Below are 14830 nucleotides of genomic sequence, written 5' to 3' on the forward strand. Positions count from 1 at the left end.
AAAACAGTGAATAAAATGGGGGTTTTCTTTTCCGACTGAACTTTCATTGTTTTTGTCCCCTCTAATCTGAGGGTCTGCGCACGCCTATGGAACTACCCTGTACACACATACATAGCCTATATAAAATTGCATGTGTATAAATATCGTAACTTATCCATAATTATCCAAAGAAACAATGAAGTTCTAGGTCCACGTTATGTACAGATAGCCTAATCGGAACCACTATGTTCCCCCACCAGGTGTCGAACCTGGGTGCCCCTTGATTATAAGGCGACGGTGTTACTGTTACCCCATCGGGAGGGCTAGAAACAATGTTAATATCTAATTTTACACTGAAAACTGAAAATGAAGAGATCCACCCAAGCGAAAAGATGGAATTTAACATTTTCTAATATGGTAATAATAATAATAATAAAGGCCATTCGTGAGGCTCGGCCAGAAATTCTTCAAATTTGCTAAACATTTTGTGCACTATGTTTTTGAATGTCCAAAACAAAATGTTTCTGATGTTTTTTCCGACACAACCTAATGGGACTGTCTGTTGTAAAACTGAGTGTCTGACTGCACTATTTAATCGAAACAGAGTGCATGTTCCTCCTGTGAAACTGGATAGATATTCGTACACGGGCTGTTGAATTTCATAGGCAAATTCCTCCATTTACACTGTGCCGTCCGTCCAGTGAGTGAGGGATTTGGGTGCCCTGCCCTGTCTTTTATCAGTTCGGGAGCGTTTGCATTCACCTGGTGCATTTGAGTAGCAAGCCATGAATGCTAGCAAGGGAAAAGTTTTAGGATCATTGTAAGACGGTAAATAAGCTCCGCTTATCCACAAATATGTAGAGTTAGTTAGGGAATGCTAAAACGAGTTACCTGGTGCCATTCAACTGCGCAGTGGAGTTCTGAATCAGCGCAGATGTAGTGCGTGTGTTGGTGTGTGGTGTTATTCACGTTTTCTCATAATGGTGAATGGTCATGTGGTGCTTTTTTTTTTTCCAACCGATGAATCATGAATCAGGGTAAAGGGATTCCAATACAATCGTAAGTACAGATTTAAATTTATCTAGTATTATGAATTATTTTGTCATTAACATCGTAACCAAAATTTGTATAACCGAAAGCCGAAAGCGTGAAAAGGTTTAACTCTTTTCACGTTAGTTCCATTCTGTTTTCATTTCTGAAAGTTACGGGTTCGAATCCCGGCCTGTGCATGGTCAGTTTTGCGTGTCCCTTCATTAATTCTCATGTCTGCGAATAGCTTAAACACGAAAGAAAAGCGACTTAAAATATTAAAAAATCTCTTTTAACACGGTATTGTACAGCATTTCAGCCCTTGTTGAAAAACACCACACTTTCTGTTGAACTGTAGAGCTTGGTAAATTACAATGTTCTTATTCTGAAAACAGGTTTACAAGTAGCAATAATTCGAAGTACATTCCACTCCCGAACAGTGGCGGCGAGGGGGTGGGAGGGCAGTTTCTTTGAATTTAATGGAATCATAATATTTTGTGTTCAATATGGCTTAGTTGTTTTGGAAAAACAGTTTTCAAGTCTAATAATAAACAATCTCTGGATATCAGCTCTGCAATGTTAAAAATAATGTATCTGTAATACGTAGTTTTTATTGGTGTAATAACAATACAAGTCTGTCACTTCACCTATCAAAAAATATGCTGGTTCTTAATTAAGCTGCTTACAAGAACCATCTCGCTACAAAGGAGCTTGAAAAAAATTTGTGTTTACCGCCAAACACTTATCTGGTTCTCCCGGGTTCGAATCCCGGGGGCATGGTTGTTCTTTGTAAACGCCCCTTCATCAATTTCATCATATCATCACTCATCCTCATCTTCGCGATTAGCCAAATGTGACCGAAAAGTAAAGTAAAATGACCCAAATCAATCCAATTTATCTGGTAAATGAATAGTTTGCTTTAATGTTATGGAAATAAATTGTGTTCACATAATAAAATATTAATATATGAAGAAAGCCATAACTTACGAATATTATCTACAGCGCATGTGTGAAACGCTACTTCATACAACTAACTCTACTCGAGACCGTTCTCTGCCGGAGCCAACCTGTTCCTAGGATTACGCCAATAATTCACCAGATGGCAGTAGTGATTGAGGTGCAAGTCCGCCTGTTTGAAACATTGTATTATTCTTAGTTTACGAGCGTGTCAGTTGTGTGAGTTAGAAGTACGAGGAATTTTGTGTTGTTACTTGACATGTAAGTAAATATTTATTTCTGTGTCGTATTTAGAGTGCTTCTATTTGATTATTTATATGGGAGAACGGCAAGAACTCTGCGCCATGTACTTTGGCATGTATCCACATTGGTTGATTAATGCAGTCTGCTATACCTTACGCAACTGCAACAAACATTGTAGGAAGCACATGAAATAATTATGATGTAGGATAAGAAATGACGTATTTATTTTATTTATTATGTTATCTTTTCTGTCGTATAAAGCAAATTGAAAAATGCCAGTCTCCCTAATCGGTACTTTCTTGTGTGTATAGGACAGCTTGCCAATGTTGTTGGCACTTTAAAGCGAAAGTTTAGTTTTACTACATGACATGTCTGCTAATGTACTACACGAGGTACAGTAAAGATGGTATGATTACTGTCTACTTATCCACAAAGAAAGAACAAAACTAAACAAGAAAATTTCCCCTTGCACTTACGATTCTTGCTGTTATATAGCGAACATTAGTTATTTCTTCAAAATCAAACCGCATTTATTTGCTCATGTTATCGATTAATAACGATTAATCACAAAGTTAAACTTTACACATATCCTGCCAGGTTCAGCAGTTACTGTAGTATTCGGTCATTTTGTAAGATGTTTTAATTCGTTCCAATATATTTTAACAGTTCAAGTGTTGCGTATTTCATGCTGCGAAGCTTTATCCGGTATGTTACATCAGGAGTAGGATTGTGTTACGTAATCTGTCAAGTTTTGTACCAGTGTTTGTGTTCTTGTGTTATTAGACAAACCTTACTAATAAGACCAGTGTTTTGTAGTTAACAGTTCGAATGTATAAATGTCTAGGTTAGACTTCACCGAGTTTCTGTTTGTTGACATTTCATGCTTTGGAGCAGTTCACAACACTCACATGAATTGCCCTTGCACTTGTGATAATGAGTTTGCATGTCCAGGAATGATAGACTGCTGTAACACTATTTCGTTTTATTTTCATGCACCTGTAGGCATTAAATAACACATCGATAACACTTTATTAATAATGATACTGGTTTAGTGAAATCATTAAACTTGTTTTTGTCTGCTGATAATCGTAATGTCAATTCTTTGTACGGTTTCAATGTTTCGAAAATAAATGTATATTTGCAGAGGCGAGTAAACTTGCCAACTAGGAATTGCAGCTAAATGTAAATTAGTTTTAGTATTTAACGAAGAAGTACAATCATTTTCGCGGTATATACATATGAGACTTTTTCTAATAAAAGTTGCCTTGTGGCCGTAAGTCCCTGGATTTTTTAAATGAATTTATCAACACATTCCCGGTTTACTTTCCTCTGAAAGCACTAGCACCGTGACAATGTGAACATACACATATTGTTTAAAGTGTAAAAAGCTAAGTCATCCCCTGTGCATTGCACCGTATCAGAAAGGCATATAGAAGTGTGGACATGGGTTAATATGTCGCATTTCAGGATAAAACTTCGTGATTTTAGCTCCCTTAGGCAATTTTTGTCTGGTGCCCATGAGTAGCTATAACTCTTACGACCCACAAAGACCTAGCCCTCGTCTGTCCGCAACTGTTCGGAACAAGACTTATCAGAATGTTTCGTACACTGTGCACAATGCACAAGTTAGATCGTAAGAGCACCAGTTCTTGAAACTGCTTTCTGAAGGTCAACAGTCTGTTTCATACGACCAATAAAATCATCCAAGTTTTCATTTGTCACGGATCTAACGCGAAGCAATGTTCGACTTACATAATGTTTGTTAGCAAGCAACGAACCTTACCAATACCTTCATGCAGTGGCGGCAATTTGAGGCGGGCCCCCCTCCCCAGTTTTGGCACCCAATGGCCGCTACTGCCTTCATATAATAATTAGGTAGCGAATTTTGAGGTGCTAAAACTTTAAATTATTTATTCTTATGTTCTAAACACAGCGGAAATATGTAGCTAAAAGTAAAGAAAAAAATATTTTCATTCAAAAACTCAAACAAATAAATCGCGACAACAGAACGTTAGATGCTTGTTCGTTGCATTCTGTTTATTACAATGAAAGCACATTTCCACATCACACTTACTGTAGTCAGACGTGCACATTTAAAGTGAGGGATGCCACACACACTTACACCTTCAATATCACCTACATGTTCACTATCCAGAACCTGAGCAACTTTACTTAGTTTTTGGTACTTTTTTCAGCAGATTTCGGAATTTGTCTCACTTGCATGCGTGTCCCTGATAGTAGGGTGACCAGATTTTCTGAAACGAAAAGCAGGACATCCATGGAGTAAAAGAGCACAGGGTCAAGTGAACCCTGATCCCACTTTGGCAAAGGAAAAGTCATGCTGCTTACATGTCTCCTGAAATATTACACAATTCTCTTTAATCTTGTTTTCTTCTTGATTTGGTTTTTAACATAGCTTTTCTGTCACTTTTGGCTAATTGCAACAATGAATATGTGTGATGATAAAAGGATTAAATTCATGAATGGACTGACACTAAAAAATATGCCTGGGCTGGGATTCGATTTTAGGACGCCTGGTGTCCGAGCGTGTCGTGTCATTGCAATTTATTACACTTTATCCACACAGACACTCAGTGTGGCGATTGGGTTCCAAAACCGGGGTGGGGGGGGGGGGGCAAGGTGCGAAAACGGGGGTGCAAAGACAGTTTATTTCCCATTGTAGATAAGGTTTAGCACAATGCGGGGCCAAAAGTAGCGAAAAGTGGAGGGGCAACTGCCCCCCCTCGCCGCCACATGTTCAAACTGTGCCAGTTTTCCATCAATCCACAACACACTTTTTGCAGCTGTTAAGCTGATATACTTTGTTGCGATCCATGACCTACCAATGATGACGTTTCATGAAAAGTAAGGGAGAGTGAACAGGCCTTGTTATAAGAAGGCTAAGGCATTCCAAATACGTAAATCGAAGGAAGGACAGATGGCGGAGTGCTGATCGTAACCAGATTTACCCCCCCCCCCCCAATTACCAAACTATAAAATACTTTCTGACCGCGGAAGACGATACTAGCTCGAGAGGACGAATCTACACGCGAGTGGCTCTGGGTTTCATCCAGCTTCTAATAGATAGCCACCTGGTGGCAAGAAACTTGGAAATAAAGGCGCCCGGAGCGTGGTGCTGATCACATCCTCCATGTGCCTTTGGAGGAAAACACGATGCTGCAATGTGCAGTATTTATTTATTTATACATACTCCTCATAACAGAGCTATTGCTCCACTTACAACGGAGGTTTACAAGTAAATAAGTTTACATAGTACATACAATTCGTATACATAAACATAAATATGAACATATACAAAGACATAAACCAATTACATTAATTAAATGATATCAATGCTTATTTTCAGTTGTATGATACATACAATAATTATATTTAGCATTATTAAATTATTAAAAATATAGATATAAAAGCACAAATTTTAGACAAAACTAATTAAAAATAAATTGTTTAATAACAAATACATAATTTTTATAAGACATAACAAAATCGATGTTAACATTATTTGTATTAGTACATTATGAGCTTTACATATTTTATGTACAATATATTTAGAATTAATCAAAGAAAATGGCAAATAGAAGCGAAGCGTTCTAGGTTTAATTGTGAACCTTATCAACTGAAGACAATCTTGAGCATCAATTGAGTTATTTATAAAGTAAAATATGTTTGGCTAGTTCTCTTCTTGATCTTAATGTAATTATTGTAATATGATAACTATGGCATCGAGTAGTGAATATTATTATTCTCGTGCATATTATCTGATGAAACGTATCAAGGTCATACTTTCTCATACTTTTGTCGAGTTGTAGAGCAAAATAGCGAACAGAAGAACTCTTTTGAATGTAGCTAATATTTTGAAATATTTCGCATTTTTCACCACTTCTAATGTTAATGAAAACGATATAATAATAGCCGGCTGGTGGTTAAGAATCGCTGGCATAGAGAAACAGTCAATTATTAAATGCAAACAAAAAGTTTTTCACGATCAATTTAAGGGTGTGAACGCAATCCATGAATATCTACTCTCCAGGACAACACCGTTTATCAAAGGCGGGTTCGAATCGTGGCCGGCACATGGTGATCTTTGAGTGTCAATCATATCATCACTCATCCCATCCGCATGGTCGCGATTAGCCAAAAGTGGCAGGAAAGCGACGCTAAATAAAAATCAAACCAATTCAACAACACAGTTAATATTTCGAGCAGTGGCGTGCCCAGGATTTTCTGAATGGGCGGGGTTACGTTTATTTCTTTGAGTAATCAGCCCTCATCATGCCACATTTCCTATCGTTTGACGTTCTTTATTTAGGAATTATCGGCCAGATGGTGGGCACGCCACTGGTTTCGAGGGGCTCTCTCACCAAACTTAATGCTACCAGCCCTGATTAAACGTACTGTATATGTAGATAATGGTGGTTGATTCGGGATTTATTTCTCAACAACCCAACATCCGTTTTGTTTCCTTTTGTCAACGTAGGATGGACTGGATATAGGTGGGAGGTTGAAATGAGCACTACAGTTACACGCCCCTCATTAAAGACAAGAACGAACCAACCAAATTTGGTCCATCCTTAAGTATCCATTGTAACATGAATGGGAGGCGAGGTGGGGAACAGGTTACTAGAGAAGTCCCACATGCATTTCACAATGAGAGCAATTGTGTTATGAAATGTGAAAGTGTGTTGAATTTTCGTCTCTTTTTCTTCACTTTCGCTTGACTGTGGACAGGCGGACAAAGTAGCGATATGAAATCAAACATGTTTTCAAATTAATGTGTTTTAACGAGATGACCATATGATGTTATAATTCCTCCCATTGCCACGGTAAACTGAACGATCAGATGAGGAATAAAGTTAATAAACAAAGAAAACAAAAACCTAATTGTCTCAAGGTCCTCCTCCTCCGTGGCCCTGCGGTCTAAGGCGCTGTGCTTTGAATTCCGACTGTGGGACGGCATAGGTTCGAGCCCGCCTGGGTTCAGTCTCTGTGTATAGGACCGGTGGCAATCCACCATCGTGAGGAAATTGGGGAGCTACGAGAGAGTAGCGTAACCTGGTCTCGAATATATCCAATAACGACTGAGCGTGCTGACCCCACGTCACCCCATTACCGGTGAAGATCTTCACATCTCTATGTAGGATTGTGGGAGGGAGACTGGCAGTCGGTAGATAGGTCAAGGCCCTTAAGGGCTGTATAGCCACGGGTTATTATTATAATGATGAACAATCACTAAAAATAATTTTGTACTGGATAACAATTATTAGGGCTATAAGGAGTTTGGTTCTGGTGTTGCCAAATATAACAAATACTTGTTTACATGTTTTTCTCTGTGAAAAATGCACAAAATTACTGAAATAAATTAAAAACACATATCTATTCAATCTAAACCTCGTGACAGGTTACGTTTGCAGGTACTTTTCACATATGTAGACCCCAAACGTGCACACACTATATAGTTCCGATGCAATACTGCCGATTTTCTTACTGTCTGTGAAGTGAACAGCTCGGTAGTTGAGGTAAGACTGGCACTGCAGATGCTGAGCGCCACTCTTGCGTGGATTAATACATAAAACCTGCTGCAAACTTAACCTGTCACGGGGTTTAAGGCATACAGTAAAGCTATTTTGACAGCCGAGATTTACATATGTAGATTTTCATTATAATTTACTAAAATCATGAACGAAACACTTGTCCTGTCTTGTTCTCAGTTTCACCTCGACAAGTCATCCTCGGCTCGATTTCTAAATGTTGAACTTTATCTCTGATTAGCAAGGTTAGGTTAGATCCTTGCAACAAATTCTTAACAAAACTTTATATTATTCATGTTTCATTTAACTATTATAGTTGCTACCCTAGTTCACTGTTAGTGGTTCGGATCCAAATTTAAACTATAGGCCCGGTTTCGATTAGCCTATTGTCAGTATAAAGTGGACTTGTATCAAACATTCAAAAATATTCTCAAGCCTATTAAACTTGGTGATAAAATATAAAGCATTTGAGTCTTTAAAAATATTAAGCATAATAATATATCCAAACCCTGGCAGTTGGGACTTGGGAGGGGATCCGCGCAGGTAGGTTATTCAGTATGGAAAAGGGGAGGGGGAATCTGAAATTTTAAAATTTGTTCCTATGAAACTATTAGCAGAAACAAAATCTAATCGAAACTCTCTCTATATATACATATAGTATATAAAGCATGGGGGCTAGTGTGATTTGGTTTTGACAGGTACAGGTCCAAGATAGTTGATTCTTAGTAAAAAAGATAACAAAAAATGGGAGTTTAGCCATTAAGAATGGAAACGTACTACAACACTTTAGAACTACACATTTATCGCACGGAAACTCGAGACGAGATACTTGCAAGAACACAAAGCTCTGAAGTTTAAGCAGGGAGAAATTTTAAATCTCGGAACATCATCACTCAGTTATTGGAGAACTCCACGTATCTCTCGATCCCCTACTGTTGACCGCTTGGCAGAGACTTTTATTCCATCTGTAAGGGTAGGGTTATTTGTAACGAAAAGTTCGAATCTCTGGTTTCTAGGAACTTGGGGCAAAGATAACCTGAAGGCAGGCAGATTGTATGACTGGTTACAATTAAAACCGGTAAACAACGAAGAAGTTGACATTTTTGGTGTTCTACATTTGCTTCTGAAGATTTTCTTCAGAATAGCAAGTTTGTTCCCCGCCCAGTGCTCCAGTTCTGCTACAAATTTTACTGAAAATATTACACAATATTAATGAATTTCTAATCGATCAAAATTTTGTTTTGGGGAGAGGTACAGTTGCAACTGGTGGGGCCAGCCCCCCTAATGAAGTCCCTGGATTAAGGTTACCAAATTGCTACAAGGGAAAAGTAGGACATATGTCCCAAAATGTAGGACTTTGTCAAAATGTAGGACACATAACATTCGCAATAAACAATACACATTTCCGAAACATGTTAGAAAGTAATTTAAAATTGACACTTTTCGGCATTAAAAAATATGATTTCTTAAATAATTCTTAAATGCAAAATTTCCAAACTTGTAATCAATACTAAACAATACCCCTCTTTTAAACCCATGTTTTGAATGGTACTTCTCGGAGGAGACAATTTTTATCAAACTTTCAGGTTGTCAAAATATATCTATGAGAGACTGAACAATAAAACTCTTTGAAATTATATTGAACCAGTTCCAAACTTTTTACAGACTTTTATGAAAAAAATATTTATCTCATGAGTCAGTTGTGCAGATGCTAATAAAAGTACTCTCTCAACGTTTGCACTATGATCTTGAAATTGTTACAGAAGTTTCATCTGATATAGTTTCTAGTTCAATAACTTTGTTCTCTATACCCCCTGCTTTACAATTCATTGAATAAGAATGGGAAACACATTGTTCCATCAGTATAAACCCCAAAGCAAAAAAAAAATCGCTCAGGCACTGAACAGTGACATCATCAGCATGTGGTCTCAAAATTTGTTTATTAATTGCTTCCATTTTTGTTCTAGCAGAGGGAACTTTTATTTTATTTTCGGACAATAACTGGACCAAAATAATAATAAAAATAATAACTAGAGTTGTAACTTGCATGAAACTTATGAAATACGTATTTTCATAATTATATTACGCTCAAAATGTAGGACATTTATGATATTTTTGAAATTTCTCACGGACGCCGGACATGAGACTAAAATGTAGGACATGTCCGGGAAAACCGGACGTCTTGTAACCTTACCCTAGATCCGCGCCTGGTTACTGGAGTGAAAACTGAGGCATCTTTGTGTCAGTTGGACACACTTTAGGTTCTGTGTTCAACAGGGTGCCACCGTGTCCATTATTCAATATGTAACAATGTAGTTCGGACACGGACCATGGTCATTGTTGCTTGTCATTGTTGCATTATAGCTTTGCGTTAAGCTCTGATCGTCAGCTTTTCAAAAAGAAAAATCAAGATGGAATTTATATTACTTCGATTTAGATACCGTGGAGGAACCACTTGAAGAGCCCATCCACCGTAATTACTTTCCACAATTGCCGGGTATGAAGCGCACTGGGAGATTAGGATCGGCTAGTCATTTGATTCAGTATCTGGAAACGTTTTTCGGTTGGCCGATGTTCCATGCTCATTCGAAATTAGATCCTTATCAAAAATGGGAACGATTCTTGTGGCATTTGTGTTGCGTTCTTTCGCACAACAGACGTGTGTGTGCTGGTGAGGTCCAGTGCAACGGCGTCAAGTGGGCAGGTGTAAGTAAGTACTTGTGAGAATCTAGCAACGGCCACTTGTTGATTGATCAACTAGACAGGGTGGCTAAAAGAAAACGCAACGGAAATACTTTGATAACAAAACTTTCGGGGTGGGGGGGGGGCACCCTGTATTTGTGCTACTAATACGTCAGGCTGGTCAATGATTGATTTTGTTTAATTTACTTCAATTTTCTGTGAAAGCTGACCTCAAGGCCAAAACACGTACAGTCACTGACAATAAAAATGTGAAACCTATATCCTGAAATGCTCGCTTTCCTGCAAGGCGTTATGAGTGTTGTCTAACTCTACGGCGAAAAGTGGATTTTAATAGCAAATTTTCAATGGAAACTTCTACCACCGCCGTACAGTCGGGCAACACACACAACGTCTTGCAGGGTAGCGAGTGTTTCAGGATCAGTGACTCTTACGCTGTTGATCTTGCTTCACCTTTAACGCTTACTCCATGTCGTGGTTATTCTACCAGTGAAATACAGAGCATTCTCTGACATTCGCTACGAGACTTGGCGACAAGCGGCCCGGCGTCAGCGGTTGTCTTTCCCGGCGAACGGGGTCCGCGACAGTCGCTAGAATCGGGTATTAAAATTACAGTTTTCTTATTATGTACTAACCTTGACTACAGAAGATGTTGAAAATGATGTCCCTCTGCTGCAACACATTCCTGGAATCTCCGAAGGAAATTGACATTTACATGTGCAAGTTCGTCTACTGTAATTCTCCCGATTTATCTTACAATACTCTCTTTTAACTCACGAATGGTGTGCGGATTGTCTTGTATACTTTATTTTTTTAGATTTCCCCATAAATACAAATCGCAGGCTGACAAATCGGGGGACCTAGAGGGTTACTAAAACACCCGTTTCGTGTGAGAGGCGGCGGATAGATTTCCGAGGAGACTGTTCTAACCTTTGTCCTATCTCATCCAGTTTTTCCTCAGTAAGTACACGTGGGTTTTTCTTTCCACTTTTATTCAGAACTGACCCTGTTACTCTAAACCTTTTTACGAGGTTTAATATAGTGGTCCTATGCAGTGGCGCAGGAACGGGGGGTACAGGGGTACATTGTACCCCCGCAAATTTTTGAAGGGGGGTACTGTACCCCCTAAATCCGTAAATCGAGTTGTACCCCCTGTACCCCCCTTTGGTAATTTGACAGCAGACAGAAGGTGCTACTGTTAAAATTAATTATTATCAATTCGCCAAATAAAAAATGTATTATTGTTTATAAATTTTAAGCATTATAGTCCTTACCACAGAAATTCGAAAAATTTAATTGTAAACTTATTATACTACAGGGTGGGTCAAAAGTCGCAATACACCTAAATAAAAGAAGCCACTGTGGGGATAGGTGTCAGTGAGTGTTGGATATGCGTGTTGGGGGTGGGGGAAAACTTTATGATGAGGTTGATCTTGACGGCCGTCATCTTGAAGTCCGCCATCTTGGATTCAACTTCATTTTTTAAAATGGGAAGGGGGTCTAGCCTAAAATTATGTGTCACACGATCCCCTTCCCATTTAAAAAAATGAAGTTGAATCCAAGATGGCGGGCTTCAAGATCAACCTCATCATAAAGTTTTCCCCCACCCCCAACATGCATATCCAACACTCACTGACACCTATCCCCACAGTGGCTTCTTTTATTTAGGTGTATTGCGACTTTTGACCCACCCTGTACATTGTGCTTGCTACTAGTTAGTTCATTGACCTAAGTTCTTGGAAACCTCTTTAAGGAGATGAAAATTGTTTAAAATGTGTGTGAAACGATGGAATCAGATTGACTCTCAGACAATTACGCTGCAGACGATTGCTGCTTTGCGTAAGGGGGGGGGTACACATTTCTAAAGCAGTGGTCGCGTCGATTCGAAGATAAGATACAAATCTTCATCAGAAGAGTATATGACTGACCCCATTTTCTTTTGAATATTTATAATGGAATTTTCCGAAACGGAACACTTACACGAACGAGACGAGACACGACAGACCAACATGGGGGGTGTTACAATGTACTCCTGTACCTCACCCATATTTTTCATAAATTTGTAAGAGGGTGTTGGGAAAACTATACTTAAACCTATATATTAAGATATATATTTTTTTAAAAAATAGAGTGCCGATTAGCCTATTTGAGAATGAGGTGAATTTGGAATAAGCTGTCATAGCTTCAGAGTGGAAACCGAAAGAAAAATAAGTACAAACAAGAACGAGAAGGACCTCACCACACAGGAGACGAGATGAGGCTGTGACAATTCTCGACTCATCGCATCGCGATATCATTCCTAGGTGAAATGAAATCTTTCCTAGACATTTAAACAGGGTGCAATTTGCGATTTTATCAGAGGGGGGACTATTTTTTACCTATGTATTGGGTATACTTATAATTGGACATTAATTGCCTAAATTCTAATTGTGATATCGAATGCAACACAAACACAACGCCATTTTATGTTAAACTCTAAAGTCAAATTGTAAGAAAATTACATTAGTCAGATGAATGCACGAGATAAATGAGACTCACTGCAGGTTGTATTGGTAGATTATGGATTGGATTTACAAGGTCTCTGGGAGTAAGATGGGAATATTTGATTGATTGATTTGGTTTATTTTACTTCGCATTTCTGCCACTTTTGGCTAATCGCGAAGATGAGGATGAGTGATGATGAAATTGATGGACACTCAAAAATAACACCCATGGGCAGGCCAGGATTCGAACCTGGGACCTCAGGCGTCATAGCGCTAACCCTTCCGCCACGGAGTCCGGCGAGGTGGGAATGTGTTTTGGATTTTCTTTGTAGATGCGAAAATCTTTAACTGTGACGCGCACATGCTTCTGCTTACATTAAAGTTTACCTTTTCACATAAACGAGAAATTGACATGTCATCCTAAAACACACGCATGTATCTGCATTTAATACCACTACATACGAAAATAAACCTTGGCCGGCTCTTCACATTGTCCACCAAAAATTGAAAAGAAAGAATAAACTTTTGAGCGTACGGCTTTCCTTGCTACTTCTGAGAGCTGAAGGATTTCGGTTTTGTAAATGTACAGAATGATATTACTTTCAGTACTTGAAGAATTTAATTTAATTTTAAAACATAAACTAAACATTACGTTTCAACCTTCTAGCAAGGTCTTCTTCAGACTCTGTACCAAATACAAATGAAATAAGGTACAAAACAGGAAGATATATATACACAAAAATCACTCCCCTCCAGACATAAGAATATTAGAAAGTTGTTTATGGTGTTCCAGCAGGTGGCCCTCTCTTGTCAACTGTTGTTCCACCTGACAAGCAATTTAAATAAACATTTCCTTTAATCTGCAACGTGGTTGGACTCCTTATCTGACGCTCTTTTTCCTTATTCTTTCTTTCTTCATTCTTCTTCCTTCTTTTCTCCTCTTTCGCTTTTGTCAATTTCACTCTTTCTAACACCTTCTTCCATTCCTTGCTTATCTTCAGTCCCCCATTCCCTTTCTTCTCTACTTACTTGGCCTCCTTCCATTTTCTCACTAGTATTCTCTTCTCCCTTCCTATCTGCTTAGCCTCATCCCATTCTATGTCATGTCCTGCTTCCCTCGTGTGCTTAAATATCGCATTTCTGTCTTCTCTCTTAAGTCGTACATCATCCCTATGTTCTTTCAATCTGTTAAAATGTTCCAGATAAACAACTTTCTAATATTCTTGTGTCTGGAGTTGTGTGTGTGTGTGTGTGTGTGTGTGTGTGTGTATATATATATATATATATATATATATATATATATATATATATATATATATATATATTATGTACCTTATTTCATTTGTATTTGGTGCAGAGTCTGAAGAAGACCTTGCTAGAAGGTTGAAACGTAACGTTAAGTTTTATGTTTTAAAATCAAATTAAATTCTGCCTTGGTCATCACATCATATTGGATTTTTAGTATAAAGGTACATCCCTACCATGCTAATGGGAAAACCATTTGTCGAAATCAATGGACTTCCCCACAGCGCTGCGTCTATACGGCAGGTAAATCCTCTGTAAGGCTGTGTTGTCCTTGTGTGTTCTGAGTGCCCCTTTACAGCCTCAGCTTTTAATAGGTATGGCAAGAACGTATTTAGGGAGGGTCCAGGGGGTCCAGACCCCCCGAAATACTTACTAAGTACTAAAATATTGAAAATAATAAAATAACTCAAATAATGAAAATATACTTGTTTAATAGAGAGTTATTTATTTCTGCCGAACTAATTGGAAGGCATGCCGCGCGGCCAGTCGGCACAGTAGGCCTACTCATTTGTTCCGCTTTGTAGATCGGGCTTGCCGACTGGCTCTGTCGAATTTCCGGTCGGTTTTGCCGAACTCGATGGACGT

The 14830-nt window shown here is 38.5% G+C and overlaps 1 protein-coding gene across 3 annotated transcripts in view; it reads left to right on the plus strand.

Moving 5' to 3' along the window:
- Nucleotides 1-2120: 2120 nt before the first annotated feature.
- The window catches only part of LOC145989795 (uncharacterized), a 241339-nt gene continuing 228629 nt past the window's right edge, over nucleotides 2121-14830 (plus strand). For all 3 annotated transcript variants that reach the window (XM_083125140.1, XM_083125141.1, XM_083125142.1), the window contains exon 1: nucleotides 2121-2226. The gene's annotated coding sequence lies outside the window, so the exon portion shown is untranslated. The remainder of the gene's footprint in view (nucleotides 2227-14830) is intronic.

Source organism: Lepisma saccharinum, chromosome 7, assembly GCF_977018435.1.
Source record: "Lepisma saccharinum chromosome 7, izLepSacc3.1, whole genome shotgun sequence".
NCBI lineage: Eukaryota > Metazoa > Arthropoda > Insecta > Zygentoma > Lepismatidae > Lepisma > Lepisma saccharinum.